The sequence below is a fragment of the Lepus europaeus genome, chromosome 14, assembly GCF_033115175.1.
Source record: "Lepus europaeus isolate LE1 chromosome 14, mLepTim1.pri, whole genome shotgun sequence".
Lineage (NCBI taxonomy): Eukaryota > Metazoa > Chordata > Mammalia > Lagomorpha > Leporidae > Lepus > Lepus europaeus.
The window spans coordinates 89,740,367-89,761,888 of NC_084840.1; the positions used below are offsets into that span (position 1 = coordinate 89,740,367).

The 21,522-nt window shown below is 48.2% G+C and overlaps 1 pseudogene; it reads left to right on the forward strand.

Moving 5' to 3' along the window:
- The first annotated feature begins 8,661 nt into the window (after window positions 1-8,661).
- LOC133773508 (meiosis-specific coiled-coil domain-containing protein MEIOC-like) lies at window positions 8,662-18,354 on the forward strand (annotated as a pseudogene).
- Window positions 18,355-21,522: the final 3,168 nt, after the last annotated feature.

Genomic DNA, 21,522 nt, shown 5'->3' on the forward strand with positions numbered 1-21,522 from the left:
TTCTCTGTCTCTCCTTTCCTCTCTCCCTCTCTTCTCTCCTCTCTCTCATTTATCCTCTCTCTCTCTCTTCTTCTCTAACTGTGCTTTTCAAGCAAATAAATAAATTTGTTTTTAAAAACACAAATTGACAGTGGGAAAAGCTTAGAACAAACTTGCTTTATAATGTGAAAGTCTCAACATTCATAGGAACTAGCAGCACTAGTGCCACCGGAGCTGGTTGGTAAGGTAGGAGAGCTGAGTGGAAGCTGGAGCCCCACGGCCAAGCCATGCCCATCCCAACCCGGCAGCTGTCTGGAGAGGGTGAGCAGGATCTCTGGGCTGAACCTGCTGCCTGGGAGTGTGAGAGCTCTACTGGAAAGAGAGTTAAGAGATTATACTTCGGCGGGGGGGGGGGGGGGCGGGGCCAAGGGCACCCCTTCTTCCAGGAAGACACAGCCCCAACCAGAGTTCATGTTGATGAGCAAGTGCGAGCTACCTTGAACTTGTTCTCTTCATGGCAGCACAACCAGATTACCCAGATCACTGGCTTTAAGTATAGCTCAGCGTTTCCATTCATCCAACAAGTAACTGACATCTTGAACATGGGAGACAGAGACCAAACCAAATAGAAACAATCAAATCCTCAGAAGAAAGGGTGTATCCGAGAAGATAATAATTCTTATGATGAATGTCCTCCGTGTGGAAGAGATAATATTGAATCCGTGAATCCAGAACAGGAGTCTACCAAAAAAAAAAAAAAAAAAAAGTCAAGGAACCTCAACCTCAATAGAAGAGCTGGAAGTGTAGAGAATCTACCAAAAGTGGGACAAAAAAAGACAAAGATGCAAATAGGAAAGAAAAAATAAGGAAATTAGAAAATCAGAACAGAAGATGTGACATCCAAATGCAGGAAATAAAAAGAAATAAAATCTCCCAGATCCAAGGCACCAAAGTTCCCAGACTGAATGGACCCTCAGGCATCCTGCAGACCGTGGACGAAAAGATACCGCATCATGGAATTCCAGGTACAGTGAAATAGCCTAGAATCCTCAGAAGACGCGGAGATGGAGCGGGGATCGCTGAGGCCGACATGAAGGAAAACAGTTCCCTTGCACTTCCCAGCAGCCACACTGGCAACAGAAAGACAGCGGAGCAGTGCCTTCCACACTAAAAGAAAAATGACTTCTAACCGAGGATTCTGTACCAGGCAAACTGTTACGGCTGAGAGTCCACATGTGAGTCTCGGCAGTTTACCTGTCTTGCACATTCTTCTAGAAGCAAGTAGAGGACACGGTTCTGCCAGTGTTGTCCTTTAGAAGAAACATCAGTGCCCAGGTCATGTTCTGGCCCATGTTTAGTCTTGTCTTGACCACATACTGATAGACTTCCTGCCTGGATCATTTTGCCCTGTGACTAAGAGCCATAGTGACATCAAAGCAGAAAATGCAAACAATTCTTTTGTTCTTCATACTGTATTTACTGATTTGCATTTATTTGAAAAGCAGAGACAGAGACAGAGAAACAGAGCGAGCTTCCAACTGCTGGTTCTCTCCCCAAATGCCTGCAAGGGCTAGGGCTGGACCAGGCCCAGGCCAGGAGCCAGGAACTCAGCCCAGGCCTCCCATGGGGGTTGCAGTGATACAAGCCACTGGGCCATCCCCCGCTGCCTCCCAGGGTGTGCACTGTCAAGCGGCTGGAGTCAGGGGAGGAGTTGGAAACCCAGGTGGCAAGTATTCCAAGTGGCATCTTGACCACCAGGCCAAATGCCCACCTGTAGGGCCTGCAGTACCCAGTTGACATGACAGCCTGCCAAGGGCTCCGAAAGCTGGGGGCTCTGACTCCTGGGGCTCCTTCCTTTCTCCAGAAGGGATTCTTGGAGCTGATCAAAGCAGCAGAACCCGGCAGGGACCCAGAGGCTCCTCCGGGCCTGTTGCCGCTCCTTGCACAGTGGTGCCTGCACACAGTTTGCACCAGGGAGCAGCGGCCTCGCTTCATGAACACTCAGCACCTGTCGTTGTGTCACCGATCACTCGTTCCTAGCATCAGGGCCAACCTGTATAGCTGCTGTGTATTTTCTGCTGAAACGGCAATGGCGAACAGCCACAGAGCAGCCACCGTGGCCAGGCCGTGTACTGACAGCTCTACAAATACAACTGTCCCTGCTTTTTGGAGGTGTCATAGATAAGTAACAAGCAGATGGTCACCAGTGGTGACTTCCCAAGGCCCATTCCCCTCTGCTTCGTCCCCATACATCGACCTTTTGCCACCTCTGTTGCCTGCCTTTGAGAGGAGCTGCAGGCTGGGGGCAGATCTCTCCCTTGGGGGAGGGGATTAACACTGATTGAAAATGCTGTCATTGGGCTAGCACTGTGGTGCTGTGGGTTAAGCCGTCTTCTGCAGGACCAGCATCCCATATGGGTGCCAGTAAGTCCCAGTTGCTCTGCTTATGATCCAGCTCCCTGCTAATGCACCTGGGAAGGCAGTGGAAGATGGCCCAAGTTGTTTGGGCCCCTATGCACGCATGGGAGACCCAGATGAAGCTCCTGGCTCCTGGGTTTGACCTGGCCTTGCCCTGGCCATTGCAGCCATTTAGAAAATGAACCAGTGAATGGAAGATCTCTCTAACTCTGATCTTCAAATAAATAAATCTTCTTACAAAATGCTATTATCGGCCGGTGCTACAGCTCAATAGGCTAATCCTACGCCTGCGGCGCTGGCACACCAGATTCTAGTCCCCTTGGGGCACTGGATTCTGTCCCGGTTGCACCTCTTCCAGGCCAGCTCTCTGCTATGGCCCGGGAGTACAGTGGAGGATGGCCCAAGTCCTTGGGCCCTGCACCCGCATGGGAGACCAGGAAAAGCACCTGGCTCCTGGCTTTGGATCAGCGCAGCGCACCGGCCGTGGTGGCCATTGGAGGGTGAACCAATGGCAAAAGGAAGACCTTTCTCTCTGTCTCTCTCTCACTGTCCACTCTGCCTGTCAAAAAAAAATGCTATCATCAGTAAATTTTGCTTCTCTAGTTTTCTCCACATTCCTTTGCTTAGATTCAGTTTTCTCACTTCAACATTTCCCAACCCAGTAGGAAGATGGTAAAATCCATGAATTGCAAAAAGCACCTGAGTTCTGATTAATCTTGCAAACTTGAGACCATGGATTACTCTTCTGCTAGAGGACATTTCAGTTGTTTTATTCCAGTACTGCAAGAGGTGTGGCTAATTTCTCTTCCTTTAAATAACATTCATTCATAAATAGTAGCTGGCTTTACCCTTCTGTGAGTGTCTAAAATTCCAACCACTTACCTGTCCTTCCAACTTCTCCCACTTCCCATTTCAAAGATATTTCAGTTCTGATACATTTATCTTATCTTATTCATCTTGATTGGGTGCCTTTGTTCACCTGTGGGCCAGAGACTAACTCAGAGAAAGCCTTACTGTGAATAAGAACTGATCTGCTATCACCCGTGCAGAAACGCATCAGTTCAAGTGCCTCTTGTTTTTCCAATGGACAGGACGCCACAGGCCCTCTGTTGTATAGCTAGACTAAATTTAGACCAATTCTAGCAGAGAGAAAGAGCGGACAGCAAGTTTTAATCTTTCTACTCAGCAGTAACTTCCAACTCAAGGACAAAATGGTAACAATAATAACAACCATCATGTATAAGGACCTGGTACACACAGTGTACATTCGGGATCTCATTTAATCCCCAGGTCGGTGCCATTAGGTAAGCACTATTAAAAATCCTCATTCTACTCATAAAAATACTGAGGCTGTGCCATTAGGTAAGCACTATTAAAAATCCTCATTCTACTCATAAAAATACTGAGGCTAAGAAAGAGTTACCCCAGGACACATACAATTAGGAAGAGCTAAAGTCAGGATTCAAACCCAGGCTTTCCAAACCCAAAGTGTGACCTCATGGAGCGCCTATGCTCTGGAAACATTTTTCCCTAGGAAATTTTCTTTTGTACTTTTTAAAATCTATCCAGTAACAAAATGCAATTTGAACCAATCTTGTCCACTTAGATCTTTTTATCCATCGCTTGCTCTTTTCCTTAGCATTCTTACCCAGGAAACACAGATTTTTTTGTATCGAGGAGCAATTTGAATCCATTCCCAGTGGCAGTAGGAGCCTGGGCACAGGGCATGGGGAGACTGGCCACATCCTTTCCTGTAACATGGAGTGCCGGGCAGAGCACCCCAATCTCCTGACCCAGCCGACAATCAAGACACCCAATGAGGGGCCAGCACCAAGGCTCACTTGGTTAATCCTCCGCCTGCGATGCCCGCATCCCATTGGGTGCCAGGTTCTAGTCCCATTTGTTCCTTCCAGTCCAGCTCTCTGCTGTGGCCCGGCAAGGCAGTGGAGGATGGCCCAGGTACTTGGGCCCCTGCACCCACATGGGAGACCAGGAAGAAGCACCTGGCTCCTGGCTTCGGATTGGCGTTACTCTGGCCATAGCGGCCACTTGGGGGACAGGGGTGAACCAACGGAAGGAAGACCTTTCTCTCTGTCTCTCTCTCTCACTAACTCTATCTGTCAAAAAAAAAAAAAAAAAAAAAAGAGACACCCAATGGTTCTGGCAAGTTTAGTAGGTGGTGAGGGCTCTCTCTCTCTCTCTCTCTCTCTCTCTCTCTCTCTCTCTCTCTCACGCTCCGTGTCTGCTCTCAATACTGTAAACCCAATGCTTTGATCTCATGTCTGTGTGTCCAGACACGAAAGCTCACACCAGCGGAAGGCTAATGAAGAAAACACCATGGGAGGAGAAACCGACCCAGGTGTGAGCAGAAGCCTGCGCAGAAGGGGTGCCGGCTCCAATAAGTAGCAGGTACTTTCAAGCCTTGGAGAGCTGGATCTCAGCTCACAGCAGCACTGTGTCTTAGAGACCATTCGCTGTCGCTATAACTGAATACTGTAGACAGGCTGCTACCTACAGAACGAAGGGTGGTTTGGTTGTGAAGGCTGGGACGGTCAAGATCAGATGGCCACATCCAGTGGGGGCTCTGTCAGACCTCACTCAGGTCTCGCCTCCTCACCTTATGAAGCCACAGTTGCACTGGATTCAGTCCCCACCCTTATGGCCTCCTTTAACCTCACTCACCTCCCAGGGCCCTATCTCCCAACACCACAGTGGATTCAGTTCCCAGGATCCCTCATTCCTCACAGTGGAGGCCACATTCCAACCGGAGCCTGCATGAGGACCTTGAAACCACAGCAGATGGTGGCAACGCGCTTCTGCCCCCTGGAGGAAGACAGCCACCACGCACCACGCCGACCAGCAAGCGTCCAGTGTGCCCTGAGGCCCTGGGCCCTGGCGAGCTGTCATATGAAACGAATTACCAAGGCTCAGAGTCTGGACGTGAAAAGAAACCGCGGTGGAGTCTCCGTCGGACTTGCCACGGAAAGCCAGCCAAACCGAATAGCTGGGAAGGCATAGTGCTGCAGCCACACCACCATGCTAAACAATAAGACGGCAAAAGGATTCACAGTCTGAACCAGCTGTGGGAACGCAAGATCTTTCCGGAAAACTCCCCACCCTCGGCACACAGGCAGGTGTTTCAGTGCCCAACCGGCCCTAATGAACACTCCTGTTTCCAGTCCGTGTTCACCCAAACGATGTGGAGTCAAACCACAGGAAAATGTGTTGTCACTCAGATGGGTACATACTTTTCATGCAACTGAAACGCTCTGTAAATATCAAAGTGAAAAAGGAACGCGGAACTCTGGGTCTCATGTTGCCTTTGTCCTGCAGGAGCGAGCTGTGAGCTACGGGTCATGGCTGCACGCTGAGGGCTTCAGACCAGAGCCTCTCCCCGTGGAGCCGGCGCTCGTGCGAGCCCAGTGCACGCACTGCCTGTCGTGCTTGTCCCCACGTCCTCCTGTAAAAAGTGACTCGTTTGAATGACGTTTTAAAGCGCTGTGTGCAATTAAGTTTTAAAGCGAAAGGGCTAATTTTCCTCCAGGGCATCTTATGAAACGCCCAATAAATTCAAAGTCCTCGGGTGTGTTTTGGAGAAGGGGGGAGGATTAAAAAGAGGAAAGGTTTTGAAAGGAACGAACACTTCAAAAAGGTAAACCTGCGGTGTTTTTCCCCTCTTCGCAATATTAAAAGTCTTTATAGTTGGAAAAGGCCTGTGGATGTAAAAAAAAAAAAAAAAAAAGTGTGCCCATGCCATATGCACTTGTGCCAGTTTGCACCTCCCTTTGCTAAGCAAGGGATTCTTTTTAAGTGTCATTGTCACAGAAGACTGCAAAGCGCCCTCCAGGGCTCCGTGTGTTAGTGGTTTGGAAGCGCGTTCTGCCCTTTTCCTGCCGTGAGCTGCCACTCGATCCAGGGTTCGGTCCCGGGCTTCTGCTACGGGGATGCCTATGGGAGTTGTGAAGCGTTCCTCTGAATGTCCCCAGTTTGCTCATGAAGTTGTCAGAAACAGCACACACATCCCGGAGCCTGATTCCAGAGCTACACACGGAGGTGGATGCGAATGCGTGGTGTTCCCACGGAGGCTGGGGAAAGTCGCGTACCCCCGATTCGGTCCGGAAAACAGCAGTGGGTGCATCCTTTGCCCCTGGGCACCTCCACTGACAATCACGTGAAATTCAGGAAACACAGCCAACTCCGGGTCAGCAGCAACACCAAAAGGGTTCTGAGTATGCTTCGCAATGATCCAGCCGTTCATTCCCTGAGCCCACAGAGAGTTCTCAGCTTCCTGCTCCCGCGCACTTGACTGAGGACGTTCCTGGCTACGTCCAAGGGGCAGAGCGGCGGAATTCTCCAGCAAAGACTGAATCACAGCACCTGGCACAGAGCAAGCCTGGTAGCTCTGAGGACCCTCTCCCGTGATGCCAGCAGCGGGGAGCCCGTGGGGGTGCCAGCAGGTGGCTCAGGGTAAACCACAGGAAGCAGCCTGCTGCCCGCAACGTGGACCGTCCTAAACCACATGTTTCCTCTTTTTATCTCTTCTTTTACACCACTCAATCCTTGCTTCTACCATAGGGTTTGAAACTGTGGCCTCCTGGGCTCTGTCGGTTTCGTTTTCAGGATAGAAATTCACTAACCACCAGATGACATATGGCAGGAAGCCCCCTGGCCAGGGCGAGGAACTCTAGCAGAATGGATTCCCCAAAGAGGACTAGCGCCCTTGGTGCATTGAGGGCTAGAACAGGGGCTAGGCAGCCTGAGAGCAGCTGCGAGCCACTTAACCCCAAATTCACACTCCCTGGAAACCAGAGCTCGTGGTCACGCACTGAGAAAAACGCATTCAGATCCTTGCTCTTCTCAACACACAGCCTTCGTGTCTCAGCCCAGACTTGCTCCTCAGATAACCTCCGCACCCCAAGCCCCTCACCCCTTTCTCCAAAACAGGACTCCAGCTCCGCCTGACACATCCTTTCTTCCTTCCTAACTCTTCTCATGGTCCCTTCCTGTCCCACGAGGAATCCTCTGCCCTTCCCAGTGCGAATTCTGCCAGCTCGTGCTTCTCCACCCTCGCCTCTCACACACTGCTGCTCAGATCTGGACACGGCTCGGGCACTCGTCAGGCAAAGCATGAAGGGAAGAAGCTCCAGGGACACCCCCCCACACACACACACACACAGGAAGAGGCTGTCAATACAGGTTTCCAAAGAGTGGCCGAAGGTGTGTGCCACCTCGGTCATCTTCCCCATGACCTTGGCGGTGGGTGGGCCTGTCAGACGTGTGCAGAGGTTGGGTCAGGAGGACCAGGAACCTGCCCAGTAAGTGGAAGAGTCGGGATGGAAACCCAAGGTGCTGGGACTCCAAAGCCCACGCCATCGCCGACGACTGTTTGACCTTGGCTTCTAGATAGGAAAGAACTCACTGACGGAAGGCTCAGATAGAGTTCACAACTAGGCTTCTATTTCACCTCTTCTCAGATTTAAGGAATAACAAAGGAGCAAAACCCTCAGAGGACCAGGGTGAGGTGGGCGTCAGGTGCAAGTGCTGTGTCTACACTCTGCTGTGCTCCGCTTACCCAAACGACCAACACAGGGCAAAGGGGGATGCCACGATTTCCACATCTCCACATCTCATTTCCTACGCAGATCAAGGTTTTCATGTAGCAGAGAGCCCTGGAATCCCAAGCAGAGCAGGGCCTGCAGGGAACTGACATTATTCATTGTGGCGACTTGGCTGTATCAACTGTTACTACAGTCAGAATTATTGTCTATGAACCTGACTGAGGCTGTGTTTTTATAAAACCATGCACTCAGGAGGGGCACCTGCGGCCCCTTAGGGATTGTCTACTGGGGAAAACAGGTGGGGTGAGGGGGTAAGTCCTGGGAAAGGAAGTTATTAGAAGCTTTTGCAAAATCATCCGGGGACTGTATAATTTACCAAGACATTGGTTGGAGTGTTTTGTTTCAGTATAAGAAATGAAGATTGGAAAGCAGCAATGAGTTCAAAAAAGAAAAAAAATAGGCCCTTCTGGGAGCAGAGGCTCTTTGGCATCAGGCTGCCTTAGCAGGCTGGCCTGATCCCCCCGATGTTTCAGTAAAGATGCAGAGGAGCGAACCTGCAGCGCTGCCGCCAGCTCTGAGGACCAGGGTCGTGCAGGTGGCACTGGCGGGTGGGCGGCGAGGTGGTCGGAGCTGTGCCGAGGATGGGGAGTGGGGGAAGGACTGGCAGGGTGTATGCACTCCTTGACCTGACCTCAGGGTTCCTCTCATGGTCAAGGCTGACAGGGAGCTGTGCCCACTGCCCACTGCCCAGCGCCACAGAGAGAATCAGACCGCACCCCTACTAGTCGGGGACAACAAGATCCAAATTCAGAATTCCAAGTGCGGTTACTTACTTCTGGGAGTGCCTGTCACTCCTGCACAGTCCCAAAGCCGAAAAATCACGTTGAACTGTTACAAGAAATGGTCTAAACTTCATAAAGTGATAACCTGCTTTCAGGATGTTCTATATGATAAGGCGAGGTAGAAACAAATGAATGGGTTGAGTGAAACACTGAACTATCCTAAGTGAAAAGTTGCAAGCTAGGAAAATGATTGAGTGTGACTCCACATAGAACACAGAAGCCGTGGGTTTGGGTCGCCAAGAAGAATGGCTGCTCCGTTCCTCCTGCTCTGATGTGCCCCTTATTTCCTCTTCCTGCAGAAAGACAGGATGTGTGAGTGTGTGTGTGTGTGTACAGTTACATAACAGTTGCATACTGACCGACATTCCAATGACCACACCCTGGAACTTGTCAGTCCTCAAAGCAACTTCAGGAAACCTTAAACTCCAAGCACTCTGCTCTCCAGCTGCCCTAGTTTCCACCTTCTTGCCGTACTCCCATCCCACTGCAATGCTTTTCCTGCCTCACCGACTCTCCTTCAAGTTCTTCCAGATCTTCAGTAGCCTCCTCCCATTTTCCTCATTCTTCTGGGCTGTAGTCAGTTTCCTCTGTCCCATACCAGGGCCATAATGACGCTGGAAAAAAAAAACACTCCATAGCACAAAACTCGCAAGGTGTGAGCTCCACTAAACTTCCCTGTTTCCCTCACTCAGAACAGAGTGCAGTCATCTCTCTGTGTCTCTGGGGGATTCATTTTAGGACCTCCCCATGGTACTAAAACCCACGGACACTCGAGTCTGCAGAGCTGCACACGCCCTCCCGTATTCTTTAAGCCGTGTCTGGATTACTTATGATACCTTCTAAAACAGGTGTTGCACTGCATTGTTGAGGGCATCATCATAAGAATTGCAGTCTGTCCCTGTGCTGTACGGATACAGATTTCCCCAGGATTTCCCACCTGCAACTGGGGAGCCCACAGATACCGAGAACCGACCGTATCGCTCGCCTTGAATCCCGGAAGACTGATACTGACTTTTGTTTCTCTAGAATTCGGCCTCTCCTGGGTGGATCTCACAAGTTAGGAAATTAAAGGAGATAGCAAGGACAGGGACGCTGGTGCAGGCTTTGCAGGGCTAGAGACAGTGGCAGTCTTTGAGAGGACCCCACAGGAATCTCCCAGCTGTGATGGCCAGTGGGAGGAGCGGGGGAGGGGAATGTGGGAGTGAGTGACAGGCAAGGATTCTTCATGATCACGTCTTTCAGTGGCGCAGGACAGTCCTGGGGAGGAACCCACCTTTAGACAGAACCGTGTTGAGTTGGAGTTGGCTGTGAGGTTCCCAAGCTGAGATGTCTCTTTCTGGGAGGTGAGGAGCATCTGATTGGGTTTGAACTGAGAATGGATTCAGTTGCTTTTTTTTTTTTTTTTTTTTTGCTTCATGTGCTATTATGCCGCCCAGTAGAGCTCAGGTACTGGTGAAGGCGTGGAGGAGATAGGGTTGGGGTTTGGGGGCTGTGAACGGTTCTCCTGGGTGCATGTCAGAAGGAGGCCCAAGAAGCTCGCAAGAGAATGATTGAGAGGATGGGTGATGGGCTGCAGATGGGCTGTGGAGCAAGTGAAAGCAGAAAATGCCTGTGAAGTGCTGTTGACTTTGCAGATGGCAGGGAGGACGCTGTGGGCCGAGAGGTCGCTGGGGGTGGGGGGTGAGGGGGGTAGGGGTGGGGGGGGTGGAGGGGTGGGGGGTGGGGGGTGGGGGGGTGAGGAAGCATTAGAAGACAAAGCCACCGAATTGTGCGACAGGCGACAGGCAGGACGTGTGGCTCCTGTGGCCCGGGGAAGCGCACGGATGGCAACAGATAAAGGACACCTTTGGAGCAGGGATTTTCATCCTGGTTGATGCTAAGGGCTGCAGGACGAAGTGTACTGCCAAAGCTTTTGTGATGGGTTTCCAGGGGGTGGGGGTAGGGGTGGGGACCCTGTGTTCAGTGACGCTTCTGCATTTGTGGAGTGGTTAACAAAAGAGGTAGAGTGAGCTCCCAGCAGCTCTTGACTGTCTGTGCCCCTTCTGCGGAAGTGCTCTGAGATGTGCGAGCTCACAGGCTGCAGTCAAATGCAGCGCGGAGCGCAGCTGGCCTTTAAGTGACCATCCTGCAGTCATCCCAGGTGCGACGGAACACCTGTCACCAGCCCAGACAAGAGCATGAGCGGTGAGGGGGGTTCTCCCCATTGGTCTCAGTGAACACAAACAGTTGCATGGTTTATGTCTCTCCCAGGGACTCACCAACACTTTTATTGAGAGAAAGGAATCTAGGCAGATGCAAGGATACTGTTACTTCCCATGCAATGGTCCTGGGTTTCTGAACTTGTTTTCAGCACACGAAGTACTTTTTTTTTTAAAGTGGCTGCATTTTATCAGATTAAGAAACGTTAAAAGTCGCTTAAAGGAATCGAAAGTGAAATGTTTGGGAACTGACTGTCCCCAGCGTGGAGATTGTAAGCCAGAGAGACAGCTCTGCAGGCATCGGCTGTGGGTGCTGACCTCTCCGTTATGGATGCCTTAAAGAGCAGGCAAGGAGGTTTCGCTGGAAACCATCGGAGACTGTGTACGTTTGTCCTGATCCGGAGATTGTAGCCCTAACTGAACTGAATGTAAATGACTTGTGTGAAATGAACAGCATATACAGGATGAAGATCATACCAGTGGCAGATGCTCCGATTAAAAAAAAAGGAGGCATTTCTGAGAATTTTAAGGTTTTGTAAAACACCAACTCAACTTCCCTGTCAAAGGGGTTTATAAAATATGATACCGTGAACAAGGAAATGGTGTTAATACTAACTTAGAGTAGATCCCTTAACTTTCAACGATAGATATTTCTTTTTAAAAAGATATTTGGAGGCCGACGCTGTGGTGTAGAGGGTAAGACCACCGCCTGCAGTGCCGGCATCCCATATGGGCACTGGTTCGAGTCCCAGATGCTCCACTTCTGATCCAGCTCTCTGCTATGACCTGAGAAAGCAATAGAAGATGGGCCAAGTCCTTGGGCCTCTGCACCCATGTGGGATACCTGGAAGAAGCTCCTGGCTCTGGATCGGCACAGCTCCAGCCATTGACGCCATTTGGGGAGTGAACCAGCGGATGAAAGACTTTCTCTCTCTCTCTCTCTCTCTCTCTCTCTCTGCCTCTATGTCACTCTGTCTTTCAAATAAATAAATAAATAAATCTTTTAAAAAAATTTGTTTGTTTGTTTGAAAAGCACAGTGACAGAGAGAGAGAAAGAGAGGGCGAGAGACAGAGATCTTCCGTCCACTGGTCCACTCCCCCAATGCCCACAGCAGCCAGAGCTAAGCCAGGCCAGAGCCAGGATTCAGGAGCTCCATCTAGATTTCCCACATGGGTGGCGAGGACCCAAGCCTGATCTATCCTCTACTGCCTTTCCCAGGCTCATTAGCAGGGAGCTGGATCAGAAGCAGAGCAGCCGGGACTTGAACTTGGCAATCTGACGTGGGTTGCTGGCATCACAAGCAGTGGCTTAGCCTGCTGCGCCACGATGCCTGTCCCTAGCAGGAGACATTCGAATGCTGAAGTCACTGTTTGTGCTTCATAGCATTAAACACACAACAAGAGGACATGGCCACAGGAAGTGAGCAAAGATGTAACTGTTACGTGGTTATCCAGGGGAAGCCTCTACCATCAGTCTCAAGTCACAGCTACAGAAAGAGCGGCGTGAATGATGAAGGGCAGCATGCTTGCTGGCAAGAGACTTGGGGCTTCTGTTGTGATGGTTAATAATAAACCCATCGGGGCTAGCACTGTGGTGCAGTGGGTTAACACCCTGGCCTGAAGCGCTGGCATCCCATATGGGCGCAGGTTTGAGACCCAGCTGCTCCACTTCCTGTCCATCTCTCTGCTGTGGCCTGGAAAAGCAGTAGAAGATGGCCCAAGTCCTTGGGCCCCTGTACCTATGTGGGAGACCCGGAGGAAGCTCCTGGCTGCTGACTTCAGATCAGTGCAGCTCCGGCCGTTGCAGCCATCTTGGGAGTAAACCATGAGATGGAAGACCTCTCTCTCTCTTCCAAATGTTTCTGATTCCAGCTCCCTGCTAGTGCAGACCCTGGGATTCAGCAGATAATGGCTCAAGTGCTTGAGTTCCTGGCACCCTCGTGGGAGCTCCGGTTGGGATTCCTGGCTCGTAGCTTCCACCTGGCCCAGCCTTCACTGTAGCTTGCATCTGAGAAGCAAACCAGCAGGTGAATAGAGCTCTGTGTCTATGTCTCTGCCTTTCAAATTAATACATTAATGTAAAGAAAAAGAAACTAAACTCTTGGCAACAAAAATTAAATGAGGAATGTATTGTATATTTCTGTGTAAGAATATTTTTTTAAAAATTCTTAGATCAATCCCTTTGGATTAAACATAAGAAACTGAACTGAAATGGCTATTTGGGGTCTACGTTTGTGAACACTCCAATCTTCTAGAAAAATGCCTAAGCTGGTGCATGTACCCACAGCTCCCAGCGCTGTACCCGGGATCACACACCAGTGATCCCTTAGCTCATGCTGTGAGAGCACTCTTTGCTTTTCATTAGTTTTTGGGTGAAGTTTTTGATTGCCTTTGTTTATTTTCTGTTGTGTGATGCCGACGATCTTAATTTTCATTGTTAAGTCTTTGGTGATCAGCTTCTTTTCCTGGGTGCAGCCTCTTGTTAACGAACAGCTGTTTCAGTTTGGAAGGGAGTTGAGGTGGGTGGACTCTTACATAGGTGTGTAAGACCCCTTAAGCAGGCGTCCCACAAATTGACCGGACCCCAGAAACACAGACTCCACTCCAACCGATGCAATAGCAAGAGGAAGTTTATTTCATTTGCAAATGGACCGTCTCTGTAGCACCCTCTAGTGAGGCACAAAGAGAGCGGCCCCGAACATCAGCTTTACAGGGTATTTAAAGCTTAAAACCACAGCATTAGCATATTTGATTGTGTTACAATTCTATTGGGTATGTTAATGGTTACTATGGTTACTGGGCAGAAGTTCGGGATAGGGGTAGCGCGGGCAGTTTCTTCTTATCAGCTTAAGCAAGCAGGGAGGGGGTGGCAGTGAGCATAACAAGATATGGGTTGGGGAAATTCCGTCAGGGCGGGGGTGGCAGCAAGACCTTGGTATGTCACAACAGGATAAGGGTTGGAGACTTTCCGTTCTTCTTTGTTCTCTAAAGATAACACATGTTTTGCAAGCTTAGCCATTATACAGAAGCAAAAAATGCGGTTAGCGTTAGCCTTAGTTCCTCCATTTTGACTCAACTTAGTCCTTTTAGATGCTCTTCCATCTGCCAGTCTCTTTACTCCGCAAGGTTTTAAAAACCGTCCCCTGGTCTTCCTGCTACCAGCGGTTAATATTCTTCTGCTACCGTCAAAATGATTTGTACTAAAAATAACTTGTTTCTTTAAAAAGCATTTGTAGCCATGGAAGCAAGTGAAAAGTTAGTTTGCTTCGGGCCTGGCTTTGTGCATCCTGTTATTCTTGGTGTTCCCATTACACCTCTCTATGGCGTCCTGCGCAGTGCTGAGAGATGACCATTCAAAGTAGCTGGAGATGTCTTTCCACTAAGGAAAATGAGAATCCTGCTACTAGACAACCAAGCATGGCAAGTAAACCCTTACTTTTTCTTTCACCCAGTGGGGTCTCGTTTGACAGTAACATCTCCCAGTTCAAATAATGCAAGTTGTCTCATCGTATCCTATTAAGGTGCAGCCACGGAATAATCCACGTTCCTCTCCGTGGTTGAATGAAAACAAACAGAAAATCCATTACCGCAAGTACATTAAATGCCAACAAGCCAATGGCCCACATGTTCCTAAGTGTACAAAGTGGATCTCTCTAGCTAATGAGAACAGAGAAGAAAGGGCACAAGTATATGTGGTGATAGCTAGAATGATATTACTGTATGCAGGCGTGATCCTAACATCCTTTGTACTTGTGATCCCATTGAAAGCACAGCAGCTGATGAAACGGATACTTCCATAGCTCACTGGGACCCGTCTACCTGAACATAACCGTGCACAAGAGCAGTCTGGAAATCCACATCAAAAGCTGTGTACTGCTATGTGCTTTTTGAATTACATCCGCTGGCTTATCTACTGGCCTTCACCGCACCGTGCTTCGCATGGTAAAAATGCAAGGAGACCTCGGGTTAATGCAGTTAGGGTTCCACCACACCGCACCGTGAAAACACGCTGCAGAGCAGCGGTTTGTGACACAGGGAGTTTTTCAGAGCACACTGCGAGTTGCAAAGCAGATCCTGAAGCAGTGTAGACCCTGTGTGAACACGTAGTAAAAATTCTGGATGTGTAGCCAGACAGTCACAAGGACAGAAGACCCTGGTTTTTGTCAAGCTATCAACAGGTGAATTTTTTTTTTTTTTTTTTTTTTCTGAATGGTGGGTGAAGAATGGTTGTTGTCCATTCTTTTTGCTCATTGGTGTTTTCCACTCTCCTTTGCAGGGAACGTGAGTTACTTTAAAAAGAGAGAGAGAATAGGTGGCGAGGCGGCCGGCGCCCTGGTCGCGTGCGGGTCTCGAGCCTGTGGTCGGCTATGTAACGGCCTCTCCCTGGGCCTCCCTCCCCGCGGCGGGGCCCCCACCCTCAGACCGGCTCCAGGCAGCGCCCGGGGCGGCGGCGGCGGCAGCGGGGCGCGGGTCGAGGGAGCCGGGCCTCGACGCCCCCCCTCAGCTCCCTACCCCAGGAGCTGCACCTCGTCCAGGAGGGGCTGGGGAGCCCCATGGAGCCCAACGTGGCGTTCCGGGGAGGTGCGAGTTGCTGCTGGAACCTGAGCGCCGATGGCAGCAGCCGGCTAACCGACGTCTTCAACAGCAACAGCGTGCTGCTCACGGACTCCGCCTCCTTCTACGACTGCTACAAACCGCAGAGTGAAGACAATGTAGACCTAAGGCAGACCTACACTCCACTTTCCTCAACAGAATATTCAAATTCTGTAGATTCTTCACTTTTCTATGCACCGTGGTCTACTTATGGAGATGATATTAAGCAATCTTCTAATTCTCAGATCAATGTAAAGAACAGGATTCAAACTGAAAGAAATGACTATGGCAGTGAAACAGACTTATATGGACTTGTGTCCAACATTTTGGAAGAACAAGATAAATCACAGCCATATTTTGCTGAAGGGACCTGCTCCTCCAACTTAAAGTCAGTTTGGCCAATGAACACAAGCAGATTTGCAGATCACCATGACCTCTTAACAGAAACCAAAAGGCCAATAGATACAGCCATCTCTCAGCAAGCTTTTTATAGTGGTGAATCTGTGTCAGCAGTGGAGAAGCAGTATCTGCATAATAGCAATCTCACACCACAACAAAAAATAGATGAACTTTATCATGGATTTACTGGTTTAGACCTTGAAGAACAATGGATGTACCCATCGCGAAGTGATCATTCTAACTGTTACAATATCCAGACAAATGATACAGCTAAGACAACATTCCAGGAATATCCATTTATCAAAAACTGTTTTACACCACAGACTGGTCTGTCTGATATCATGAAAGAATCAGTTGTTGATACTTACCCTTATGGAAGAGAAAAAATATGTGCTAAAGGTCTTGAAGCACCATTACAGCAAAAAAGAGCAGAGATGTTTCTTTCCCAATTTAACAGATATAATGAAAATGCAGATTATTGTAGATACCCAGAATATGCTCATCCTAATAAGGCTAAACTTAATAAGTGTTCAAATTTTAGTGTCCAAGATAGTAAAAAGTTAGCCAATAGCAATACACCTGAAACACCAAATGTAGAAGCAGACACGTACACAAAGTTATTTCAGGTTAAACCAGCAAATCAGAAAAAAATGGAGGAGACAATACCTGACCAACAGAATTTCACATTTCCAAAAACTACACCACACCTGACAGAAAGACAGTTTGCAAAAGAAGCAGCATTTGCTGCCGATTTTGGCTTAAAACCAGAATATGTACTAAAACCTCACACAGCTTGTCCAACTAATGATTTTGCAAATGTCACAGAAAAGCAACAGTTTGCTAAACCTGATCCCCCAAATTCTGAGTATTTTAAATCAGTGAATTTATTATCAAACTCAGCAGCATCTTCAGGAGGTATCAACTTAAACAGACTAACATGGATGAATGTTCAAACAAAAAACAACACTCCTATTCCTTATCGAAATCAAGGTAACTTGATGAAATTAAATAGTCATTTAAATGCAGCTTCAAAGGGTTCTTCAGATTTCCCCCAACTATCATCCACAAATTTAACCCCAAATAGCAATTTATTTCAGAAATATTGCCAAGAAAATCCCTCAGCATTTTCCAGTTTTGATCTCAGTTAAAATGGTGCAGAAAGAATCCAATCTGTCAATCATATGGAAGGACTGACAAAAACTGGAGAAGAAAATCTCTTTGAATCAGTTACTGATAAAAAAATAAAGCAGCCAAATGGATTTTGTGATAGCTATTCAGCTCAGCAGTATGGGATCATTGAAAATGTAAACAAACATAATTTTCAAGCCAAGCCCCAGAGTGGACATTATGATCCTGAGGAAGGTCCAAAGCATTTAGATGGCTTATCTCAAAACACGTATCAAGATCTGCTGGAGTCACAGGGTCATTTTAATAGCCACAGACAAGGAAGTGGAGATAGCAATATTAGTAGCCGTGTGGGTCGCACACAGGCATCATGCTTTTCTAATAATTATATGATGGGAGACTTAAGGCATAATCAGGGTTTTCAACAACTTGGTTCCAATGGGTTTCCCCTAAGAGCTACTCACCCATTTGGCCATTCAGTTGTTCCACTGTTGGATTCCTATGATTTGTTTTCTTATGATGACTTAAGCCATTTATACCCTTATTTTAATGATATGATGTATGGTGATAATTCCTTTTCTGGTTTCGTACCAACTTTTGGATTTCAAAGACCAATTAAAACCCATAGTGGACCAGCCAGTGAACTTCATGTTCGTCTAGAAGAATGCTATGAACAATGGAGAGCATTAGAAAAGGAGAGGAAAAAGACTGAATTAGCCCTTGCCAAGAATTATCCAGGAAAAAAAGTATCCAGCACTAACAATACTCCAATTCCAAGGCTGACCTCTAACCCATCTAGAGTTGATCACTTAATTGTGGATGAACTTCGAGAACAAGCCAGAGTTGTGACTTTGCTAGGCAAAATGGAACGTCTCCGAAGCTCTCCTCTTCATGCTAATATCTCTACTGCTCTTGATAGACACTTGGAATCCATTCACATTGTACAGTCACATCGAAAGGATGAAATTGTCAATGCATCAAATCGGCAAAGGCACGGAGTTCCTAGATGCCAAGATGACAGAGATGTTTTTGCCCTTGCTTCAGCAATTAAAGAGATGTGTGTGGCAACGAGGAAAGCACGCACTACTCTGTGGTGTGCACTGCAAATGACTTTGCCCAAAACAGCCAGTACAGCTGGTCAAGCAGACATGGAAAAGGCTTTTGCAAGATATCATAAACTGCGAAGATAAAATCCATGAAAGTATAAGTAGTAGCAATCCAATGAGCCAGAAACCCAGATGAATTACATTGAGGGTAATCAATAAAGTAGATCACCCCACCACAGTCCCTGCATAGAGAGTGGTTAAGTTTGACATAAGACATGTTGGATGTTATGAAAACAAATATTGTACTGAATTTATTCTCTCAGGAAAAAATAAATTACTTTGTTGAAAAAAAAAAAGAGAGAGAATAAAAACAACCCCAATTAATTTTGTGGTTTTGTCATTGGGAACTTTTTTTCAAAGATTTTATTTATTTATTTGAAAGGCAGAGTTACAGGCAGGCAGAGAGAGGCAGAGAGAGAGAGAGAGAGAGAGAGAGAGAAAGAAAGAGGTCTTCCATCTGCTGGTTCACTCCCCAATTGGCCGCAACAGCCGGAGCTGCGCTGATCTGTAGCCAGGAGCCAGGAGCCTCCTCCAGGTCTCCCACGCAGGTGCAGGGGCCCAAGGACTTGGGCCATCCTCCACTGCCTTCCCAGGTGCATTAACAGGGAGGTGGTTCAAAAGCAAACAATCGAGACTCAAACTGGCGCTCTTGGGATGCTGGCATCACAGGCCGTGGCTTAACCTACTGTACCATGGTGCAGGCCCCCGTGCTATTTCTTTATGCTCTAATTCTTACGTTCATTTCCCCTTATTCCAATATTATGTTTTCCCTTTTATTTTTTTCCTCCACTCTAATCTCTCTGCGTCTCTTCTACTCCCATTTTCTCTGACAAATGATTATTGCTTTTTCTGACTCTTAAAGTATTTTATGCTTCAATTTCTGTGAACGCAGATGGTAAGTGGAAGTGTCAGTGGCTAACTCGAAGTCATGCAACAGACGGAGTCCCTGTCCTCTACACAGTTTCAACTCAAAGTGACGTATTCTTTATTTGCATCTGTCAAGACAAAAGGCAGCTTTTCTCTTTGCCAGTCCATGCCACCTTGATTTATTAGTTGATAAAAGACATCCCCCATGAATTACATAATTGACCCCTGGTGTTCCCAGTTAAGATTGGTCATTACACTTTGGCTTTATGTCCTCACTCATTTTCATGATGGCAAGCTTTGCTCGTGCATATCCATATGGTTCATACAGACTTGAGGAATCCTTAGCCGGTTGGCTGGCTCATAAAAGAAGACTTTATACCAAAAAGGAGTTGAGACAAAAAGAGTACGGATAGATTAAATGCAAATTGTGTCTCACTGTTGGGGGGAAACTAAAAACAAATGCTGACTGCTGCCAGTAGATTGGAAGCATTAGCAATTATGAACCTAATAGCCACAAGGACCTGGCAAGTAATCTAAGTGAGAGAAAAAAAATATACATAGACTTTTGTTTAAAAAAATGATGCTGGGAAGAGTTGCCAGTTGAGTTTTGGGCTCCATGTCTGGGAGCAAGGAGACTGTGGAGACTGGAAGTGCACACCTGTTACTACTGCCGCCAGCAAGCTGTTGCCATGCCTGACAACTCTTCAGGAGAAAGTCATGCTTCCTTTTTTTTAAGATTTCTTTATTTATTTGAAAGCCAGAGTTACACAGAGAGAGAAGGAGAGGCAGAGAAAGAGAGAGAGAGGTCTTCCATCTGATGGTTCATTTCCCAATTGACCCCAATGGCTGGAGCTGTGCCTATCCGAAGCCAGGAGCCAAGAGCTTCTTCTGGGTTTCCCACGTGAGTGCAGGGGCCCAAGCACTCGGGCCATCTTCTGCTGCTTTCTCAGGTCATAGCAGAGAGCTGGATTGGAAGTAGAGCAACTGGGACTCGAACTGGTGCCCATATAGGATGCTGGCACTGCAGGCAGTGGCTTTACCTGCCACGCCACAGCGCCTGCTACATACAGTCATGCTTTCTTACAGCCAATCTCCCACACTTAAATACTGTGACTTCTGTGGTCTGGAGGGCTGCCATAACAGGACACTGGGAACTGAACGATGAGGTTCAAGGTCAAGGTTGGTGTCAGGTGCAGCCTGTCTGCCAGCCTCCTCACCAAGTCCTCACGTGGCCTTTCGTCTGCATGCCCCCAAGAGAGAGACATCTCTGCTGTCTCTGCTTCCTATAGCGACACCAGTCCTATTGGATCAGCATATGATTTACCCTTAATTACCCCCTTAAGGGTCCTGTCTCCAGGGAATTAGGGCTTCAACAAGGAGGTTTAGGGGACATAATTCAGTCCATCTCAGCTACCAAGCAGAAAAATTGGAATGATTCTATTTCCTGGATGTGACTCTGGGTTCACCAGAATTCATCTTGATCCATGAGAATGAGAGTTGAAGTCCTGACATCAGCATTCCTGAAGAAAGAAGCCCAGAACTGGTCAACAGGAAATTACACAAATAATAATACTAATTTGTGAAACAGGTAGTCCAAATTATCCCGGTCCTTACAGATTCATACTCTGATGTCAGCACCATCCGATGCAGCACTGAACAGGCTGGCTGCCCTGAATTCAAAGCAGAAGGGTGAAAACATTCTCTGCAGGAAGTGGACAATCATAATGGTAGTGTTAGGATCACAGACCAGCTTAGGGTCAACGTGCTTAGGGTCAACTCCTTGTGCCCAATTATGCAAGTGCCAGAACTGCTTAGGGCAAAGGCCCTTTTCCTTCCAGAAGTTTCTAGGTATGATGTCCCCATCCTCCCCATCCCCAGACAGATTATTTTATTATTAAAGCCAAATTATGAAGGCAAAAAGAGCCTTGAAAATTGCTTTGGGGGATCTGAGCCTAGACCCCCTGGCCAGTGTTCCTCAGATCTCCTGCAGAAGGTCAGGCTGTGCACTTGTGAAAGTCCAGGCTGCACCCCAATCTTTTTTTTTTTTTTTTTTTGACAGGCAGAGTTAGACAGTGAAAGAGAGAGACAGAGAGAAAGGTCTTCCTTCCGTTGATTCACTCCCCAAATGGCTGCTACGGCTGGCGCACTGTGCTGATCCGAAGCCACGAGCCAGGTGCTTCCTCATGGTCTCCCATGGGGTGTAGGGCCCAGCACTTGGGCCATTCTCCACTGCCCCCCCCCCCCCGGCCACAGCAGAGAGCTGGCCTGGAAGAGGAGCAACCGGGACAGAATCTGGCACCCCAACCAGGACTAGAACCCGGTGTGCGGGCGCCGCAGGTGGAGGATTAGCCTAGTGAGCCGTGGCACCGGCCGACCCCAATCTTAAGTTGTAACTGCTGGGAAGTCCAGGACATGCAAGTTCCCTAGAGTGCAGGCA